The sequence below is a fragment of the Fundulus heteroclitus genome, unplaced genomic scaffold (assembly GCF_011125445.2).
Source record: "Fundulus heteroclitus isolate FHET01 unplaced genomic scaffold, MU-UCD_Fhet_4.1 scaffold_80, whole genome shotgun sequence".
Taxonomy (NCBI): domain Eukaryota; kingdom Metazoa; phylum Chordata; class Actinopteri; order Cyprinodontiformes; family Fundulidae; genus Fundulus; species Fundulus heteroclitus.
In genome coordinates this window covers 149,747-158,117 of record NW_023397252.1, presented here as the reverse complement: position 1 = coordinate 158,117, position 8,371 = coordinate 149,747, and the positions used below count along the sequence as shown (strand labels likewise).

At 49.6% G+C, this 8,371-nt stretch overlaps 1 long non-coding RNA gene across 1 annotated transcript; it reads right to left on the bottom strand.

Moving 5' to 3' along the window:
• Positions 1-4,152: 4,152 nt before the first annotated feature.
• On the bottom strand, positions 4,153-6,048 carry LOC118562032. Its single transcript, XR_004930447.1, has 2 exons — positions 5,778-6,048; positions 4,153-4,370 (listed from the first exon to the last, which is right to left on the bottom strand). It is a non-coding gene; the product is annotated as an uncharacterized LOC118562032 (long non-coding RNA).
• Between the last annotated feature and the right edge of the window lie 2,323 nt (positions 6,049-8,371).

Here is an 8,371-nt window from a genome sequence, read left to right as displayed (position 1 = left end):
GTAAACCAAACTCTTCACTCCCACCTCCTTCATTAATTTCCTGCTTAACCGAAATAAAATCCTGGTTCACCTCCAACTTTCTTAAATTGAATAATGACAAGACTGAAATCCTCTTAGTGGGAACAAAATCTACTTTATCCAAAGCTGACAGTTTCTCCCTTTCATTTGACAACTCCATAATTTCCCCCTCACCTCAGGTCAAGAGTCTGGGTGTCATCCTTGATAGTACCTTGTCCTTCTCCTCTCACATTAATAACCTTACCCGCTCCGCTTACTTTCACTTACGCAATATCAATCGCCTTCGCCCCTCTCTCTCCACTAGCTCCACCTGCACTCTTGTTCATAGTCTGGTCACTTCCCGCATTGATTACTGTAATTCTCTTCTTTTCGGTCTTCCTCAAAAATCCATTCACAAAATTCAGTCAGTACAAAACTCAGCAGCTCGCATCGTTTCTAGAACCCCCTCTTTTCATCACATCACCCCAGTCCTGCAGCAGCTCCACTGGCTACCTGTGAAGTATAGAATTCAGTTCAAAATCCTCCTACTTACTTTTAAAGTTATTCATAATCTCTCCCCTCCATACCTTTCTGATTTACTTCAAATTTCTACTCCCTCCCGCATTCTTAGATCCTCTTCTACCACTCACTTAGTTGTTCCTTCAGCCCGTCTTAAAACCATGGGGAGCAGAGCTTTTTCACGTTCTGCGCCCACACTCTGGAATTCTCTCCCCCCTGACATCTGCAATACCGAGTCTTTACCCGTGTTCAAATCCAAACTCAAAACCCACATGTTCAAGATTGCCTTTTCATTATGATTTCCTCTGTGTAATTTGTGTTGTTTCTTTTAATTATGACGACTGCTTTTACCATTTATTGTTTTTACATGTACAGTGACCTTGAGTGTTTTGAAAGGCGCTTGAAATAAAATGTATTATTATTATTATTATTATTAAGTGCTTGGGAGTAAACTGAAGCCGATTGGATGGTGACTGGTGAAGGGGAGTGACAGGAAGACAAAAGAATGCTGGCAGGTGAACTGAACTTAGATTGGTGACATAATTGATTACATAAAAGAATCACTAAACCAAAACAGAACTTAAACTAATCCAGAACCAAACTCACCATAAAGACCAAACAGAACATAAGCAAATAATAAAAACCCAAATCATGACAGAGCCCCTCTCTCAAGGGCGGATTCCAGACGACCTTAAACAAGACAAATGATAAACAAAAACAGACTAGACCGGGAAGGTGGAGGGAGGTGCAGGACGGAGGGTTTCTGGGGAACCTCCCCGACGTGTCAGGTTCTCCGGCGGACGTCCCGGCGGACAACCTCGGCGTGTCAGGTTCTCCGGAGGACGTCCCGGAGGACGTCCCCGGCGTGTCAGGTTCTCTGGCGGATGTCCCGGAGCACGGCCCCGCCGTGTCAGGTTCTCCGGCGGACGCCCCGGAGAACGGCGGCGGAGCAGGGCTTTCGGAGGCCTTCGGCAGAGCAGAGCCCTCGGAGGCCTTCGCCTAGAGAGGGAGAAAACAAACCCTGGCGCCGGACTAAAGGCTAAGGATGGCGCTGTACTAAAAGCTGGGGACGGCGCCGGACTACCGGCTACAGGAGGCGTCGGGCTACAGGCGACTGGTGCGGGAGCCTGGCTACAGGCGACTGGTGCGGGAGCCTGGCTACAGGCGACTGGTGCGGGAGCCTGGCTACAGGCGACTGGTGCGGGAGCCTGGCTACAGGCTTCGGGCAGGACCTGACTACAGACTTCGGGCAGGACCTGGCTACAGGCTTCGGGCAGGACCTGGCTGCAGGCTTCGGGCAGGGCCTGACTACAGGCTTCGGGCAGGGCCTGGCTACAGGCTTCGGGCAGGGCCTGGCCACAGGCTTCGAGCAGGGCCTGGCTACAGGCTTCGGGCAGGGCTTGGCTACAGGCTTCGGGCAGGGCTTGGCTACAGGCTTCGGGCAGGACCTGACTACAGGCTTCGGGCAACAGTGCTTTAAAGCCACGAGGAGCTGGCACTGGAGACAGTGCGCTAAAGCTACGAGGAGCTGGCACTGGAGACAGTGCGTTAAAGCTACGAGGAGCTGGCACTGGAGACAGTGCGCTAAAGCTACGAGGAGCTGGCACTGGAGACAGTGCGCTAAAGCTACGAGGAGCTGGCACTGGAGACAGTGCGCTAAAGCTACGAGGAGCTGGCACTGGAGACAGTGCGCTAAAGCTACGAGGAGCTGGCACGGGACACTGAGTCTTTGAGCTGCGGGGAGCAGGCACGGGACACTGAGTCTTTGAGCTGTGGGGAGCAGGCACCGGACACTGAGTCTTTGAGCTGCGGGGAGCAGGCACCGGACACTGAGTCTTTGAGCTGCGGGGAGCAGGCACCGGACACTGAGTCTTTGAGCTGCGGGGAGCAGGCACCGGACACTGAGTCTTTGAGCTGCGGGGAGCAGGCACCGGGGCTGAGATTGAGGGCGGGTCCTCCAGGACCCCCTCACGGGACTCGAACGGAGGCGGACCCTCCGAATCTCCCTCCTCGTCGCCAAGCGGAGGCGGACCCTCCTGGGTCTTCACGTCGCCCGCTGCCGGCGACCCCTCAGGGACAGGAGCCGAGGCGTCAGCCAGAGCAACCGCACGCCGGCGTTTGCGGCGGAGGGACGGCTGCGGCAGAGCGCTCCTCCCTTGGATGTGGCGTCTGGGACCAACACCAGGGGGACAAATCGCCAGCCTGGAACCCTCAAACGAGGCTCCCAAGACGACCTCAGGTAAGCGCCTGACATCCTCTTCTGTCCCAAACAAAGCCCAAGTGTCCATCATAATCTTAAGTCCAGATCGCAAACTCGGTGACGGGTTCATGGTGGGAAAAAAAAGAAAAAGAGGAGAGGAAAAAAAACAACGTACTTGTCTGGCAATGGGTCCGGTTATGGCCACATCATTCTGTCATGAATCGGAGACAGGTGGACCCAGTATTCAACCACACAAGCAGAGGTTAGGTGAAAGAACATTTATTTACAAAAAGCAAAAGCCAAAACGGGGATCAAGACAAAAATGGGAAGACTGCATCCAATAACCAAAAATAACAAAAAGGCAGTCACAGACAAAACTATTAACAAAAACAGGGGACAGGCTAACTTAGAAATCCAGAGACAAACAGGGTCAGATAAACAGGCAAAGAAAGTTGGACTAGACTCACCACTTGGCACCAAAAAAACAAACAATGATGTGGCAGATTGCAGGGGGCAGAGGCAGGTATAAGTAAGGGAGTGATCAAGTGAATGGAGTAAAACTAATTACTGACATGGGTGGAGCTAATCGGGAACAGGGAAGTGGTTGGGAGTAAACTGAAGCCGATTGGATGGTGACTGGTGAAGGGGAGTGACAGGAAGACAAAAGAATGCTGGCAGGTGAACTGAACTTAGATTGGTGACAGAATTGATTACATAAAAGAATCACTAAACCAAAACAGAACTTTAATCCAGAACCAAACTCACCATAAAGACCAAACAGAACATAAGCAAATAATAAAAACCCAAATCATGACAGGTACCCTAACTGGGCTTTTGTCAAATCAGTAAGAAAATTGAAAAGACACACTGCAGAACATAATGGTGAGAAGAACAAATGCAAAAACATCGTCTGAAGTCTATGAAAAACTCAAGAGGATTTTCTCCAAACACAAAATACCAGTACATTTCAAACCAAACAGGACCCTCAGAGAGAGGCTGGTAAATCCCAAGGACAAAACCCCCACACCTAAAATGGGCGGAGTGATGTATGCGGTTCAGTGCAGTGAGGAATGTTCTGATCTTTATATTGAAAAAACCAAAACAACCTCTCCACAGACGCACAGATGACTGAGAATCTTCACCAGCATATCAAGATGTCCACAAAATGCAGTTCAAACTCTTCAGCTGATCCAAAATGCTGCAGCAAGAGTTCTGATGAAAATGGTGGTTCCTAAAGTTCCTAAAACCAGAATGGGAGGCAGATCCTTTAGCTATCAGGCTCCTCTCCTGTGGAACCAACTCCCTGTTTTGGTCCGTGAGGCAGACACCTGTTACAGGTCCGAGAGTGGGGTTTCTTTGGGCAAATGAGAGTTTAATGCTTCATGACACCGGCTTATGGTTACTGTGACCGAAAGGGAAACATAACCAAAAGAATGTTAATTTTACCAAGCTTTATTGTATATAAATAAAATACAGGTGCCAATATATAAAATGTAGCAGGAATATAAGCATACAGGAAGTGAAAAGAAAACAAAATAAATGCAAAGTTGTTAGTCCACCCTCACAAGTACTCAAAAAGAAAAACAATCCAAACCAGGCAGACTAACAGAAAAGAAAATCAAACTCTAAAGGACAGCAGGAAGCAGTGACAACCCTCCGTCCGTCCGTCCGTTGTCTTCCGCTTATCCGGGGTCGGGTCGCGGGGGTAGCAGCTTCAGTAGGGAGGCCCAGACGTCCCTCTCCCCAGCCACTTGGGCCAGCTCCTCAGGAGGAATCCCAAGGCGTTCCCAGGCCAGCCGGGAGACATAGTCCCTCCAGCATGTCCTGGGTCTTCCCCTGGGTCTCCTCCCGGTGGGACGTGCCCGGAACACCTCTCCAGGGAGGCGTCCAGGAGGCATCCTGACCAGATGCCCGAGCCACCTCAACTGGCTCCTCTCGACGTGGAGGAGCAGCGGCTCTACTCTGAGTCCTCCCCGGATGACTGAGCTCCTCACCCTATCTCTAAGGGAGAGCCCAGACACACTACGGAGAAAACTCATTTCAGCCGCTTGTATCCGGGATCTCGTTCTTTCGGTCACGACCCAAAGCTCGTGACCATAGATGAGGGTAGGAACGTAGATCGACCGGTAAATCGAGAGCTTCGCCTTTTGGCTCAGCTCTCTCTTCACCACAACGGATCGGTACAGCGCCCGCTTCACAGCAGACGCTGCACCAATCCGCCTGTCGATCTCCCGCTCCATCTTCCCCCCATTCGTGAACAAGACCCCAAGATACTTGAACTCCTCCACTAGGGGCAGGACATCCTCCCCAACCCGGAGAAGGCACTCTACCCTTTTCCGGTTCAAGACCATGGTCTCGGATTTGGAGGCACTGATTTTCATCCCGGCCGCTTCGCACTCGGCTGCGAACCGCTCCAGTGAGAGCTGTAGATCACGTCCTGATGAAGCCAATAGGACCACGTCATCCGCGAATAGCAGAGACGCAATCCTAAGGCCACCAAAGCGGATCCCCTCAACACCTTGGCTGCGCCTAGAAATTCTGTCCATAAAAGTTATGAACAGAATCGGTGACAAAGGGCAGCCTTGGCGGAGTCCAACTCTCACTGGAAACGAGTCCGACTTACTGCCGGCAATGCGGACCAGACTCTGACACCGGTCGTACAGAGACCTGACAGCCCTTATTAAAGGGTCCGGTACTCCATACTCCCGGAGTACCCCCCACAGGATCCCCCGGGGGACACGGTCGAATGCCTTCTCCAGATCCACAAAGCACATGTAGACTGGTTGGGCAAACTCCCATGCCCCCTCAAGAATCCTGCTGAGGGTGTAGAGCTGGTCCAGTGTTCCACGGCCAGGACGAAAACCACACCACACAGTGACAACCCTGTCAAAACAAAAATACAAAATTACCAAATACTCATTAAAACACTTTAATCAAATCAATCTAACCACATTAAAAACACTGCTTACCTGCATCACTTAAAACGGCATATAGAAAAGCCTACCTGCGGCATCAAACAACACGCCCAGGTGACACCCAAACAGTAAATGTAAAAGCCTACCTGCGGCGTCGAACAACCACACGCCCAGGTAACGCTACCACTGGAATACTGTTAATGCGGCCCTGTATAAAAACACCAAATCAGCAAAAAACATATTGAGAAAGATAAACTTAAAAACCATTTTCCTCCCAACCTACCCCAGCCAGCCAACAGTATGGATCGACCACACCCCTGGTCCCAGACACAGGAAGTGAACTCCTGGCTACCACCCTACTAGCTTCCCCTTTTATAGAGGCTCAGCCTATGGAGAGTGACACCTACTGGTGCCACCTGTTACACACCTGTGTACTTTTAAGACTTATCTTAAAACTTTCCTTTTTGATAAAGCTTATAGTTAGAGTGGCTCATGTTACCCTGGGCTACCTCTATAGTTATGCTGCTATAGGCTTAGGCTACTGGAGGACATCAGGGCCTATTTTTCTCACTCTACTTAGTTCTACTGTTCTTCAGTTTTGCATTGCTAGTCATCATTTCAGCTTTTAACTTTTTGTTCTCTCTCTTTTTTCCCCTTCATAGTAGATACACCTGGTCTGGTGTTCTGTTAACTGTGACATCATCCAGGGAAGACAGATTACCCGCTATTACCATTTAATGTAGAACAGATTACTGGTTTAATGTGTGCTTCTGTGCTTTTTTGTCTCTCTTGTTGTGTCTCTGCTCTGTGTTCTCTAACCCCCAGTCGTTCGAGACAGATGACTGTTCATAGCGAGCCTGGTTCTGCTGGAGGTTTTCCTTCCCCTTAATGGGGAGTTTTTTTCCCTGCTTTCGCTTAATGCTTGCTCAGTATGAGGGATTGCTGCAAAGCCATGGACAATGCAGACAACTCTCCCTGTGGCTCTACACTTCTTCAGGAGTAAATGCTGCTTGTCGGACCTTTGATGCAGTCAACTGGGTTCCCTTTTATGGGAATCTTTTTATCTGTATAATCGGAACCGGAATCAACAAGGGCAGACGTGTCAAAACTGTCCTGCCCAAAAACAATAGTAACCGGCAGACAAAGGCGTGACGGAGACGAACCAGAAAGTTTTTTGGGGAACGAAAATCTATTTTGGTCCGCCGCCTCCCCCATTACAGGTGACGGACCCATTCTTTTGGCCGAACAGGGAAACTCTTAACAAAATGGCCCTCACCTCTACAATAAAGGCACTGTTTACCCGAATAGCATTGTTGTCGCTCCTCGTTGGTCAAATGGACACGACCAATCTGCATGGGTGCTGGAGGTGAAGGAGGTGGGGCTAATGGATGCTGGGAGTCGGACCCCTGAACTGATGAACCGGTTGACCGTAAGGGTCTCTCGGTGGTGGTGCGCCCGCGGTTACAACTACGTAACCGGGTAGCCAATCGGATAGCCAAGGCAACCAAGCCCTCAAAAGTGCCGGGTTCTTCGAGTCGGGCCAATTCGTCCTTAAGGCTTTCATCTAACGCCTAAAAAAAGACTGCCTTTAATGGCTTAGACTCCCAACCCGCGGCTGCAACGAAAGTACGAAACTCCACGGAGAAATCAGAAACACGGCGTCCTCGCTGCTTTAAAGAGAGCAGAGAACGCGATAACTGGACCGGGTCCAGCTCGGCAGAGAAAACTGTTTTAAATTCGGTGACGAATTCAATAAAAGTACACCTGAAAGCCGTACAGTCCGAGAACCGGGCTTCAGCCCATCGCAGAGCTTTACCTGTCAAGAGCCGAAGGACGAATGAAATTTCAGACTGGTCAGTGGAAAATGTACGAGGGTAACGGTTGAACACGAGATTACATTGAAAAAGGAAACCCCCGCAGTCGCCGCTCTCCCCTGAGAACTTCTCAGGAGCGGGAGAAGAACTCTCAGAGTCAGGGGTCTGATCGGTGTTTTCAACAGCTGATGCTGCAGGGGGAGGAGTCTCAGGTGCCTGATCGACAGGTTGAGCGGATGGGGAAGAGAACGAAGCCATCAGCTGACTAAGCTGAGTGGTGACGTGTTGAAGCTGTTTGTGTGTAGAATTTAACGCTAAACCTAACCTGTTTAGTTGTTCCTGCTGCACGGCTAACTGCCAACCGATTGTCTCTGCTGGGATTTGCTGGCCAGAGCTTTCTTCTGTAATGGTTTTTATATGTTATATATATGCAGACACAATACGGAAGACAGTGTGCAGTTTAAAGATGTTTATTAAACGGTTTAGGTACATGGAACGCCAGTATTGGGCAGTAGCGCCGCTACATGTAGCGAAGCTATTAGTTAAACTACATTTCGCTGCTTTATGAATCAAGTAACTTTCCTGTAGTGACGTTATTTTTTTGATCAAGTAGCGACGTAGGGTCCACAAACGCTACAAAATCCAGGACATAACTAAGAAATGAAACCAGGTTTGCTATTTTGAAACAACATTCAGAGTGAACAATCAATCTAAGTTGTTGGTTGGACATGTTCATGCGCGAGCTTCTACTTTGCCTCTCCTGTCTGTATCTATCGAAACATGCGCATGCATACGGCAGTGGAACTTATGGCAAGCCGATTAGGCAAATTATCGTTCGTACAATAACGCACAGGTCCAACCCGTATTTTACGCGAGCGCGCGTACTTTTCAGGACTTTATTACAGAGTTTAAGACGGTGTTTTCGG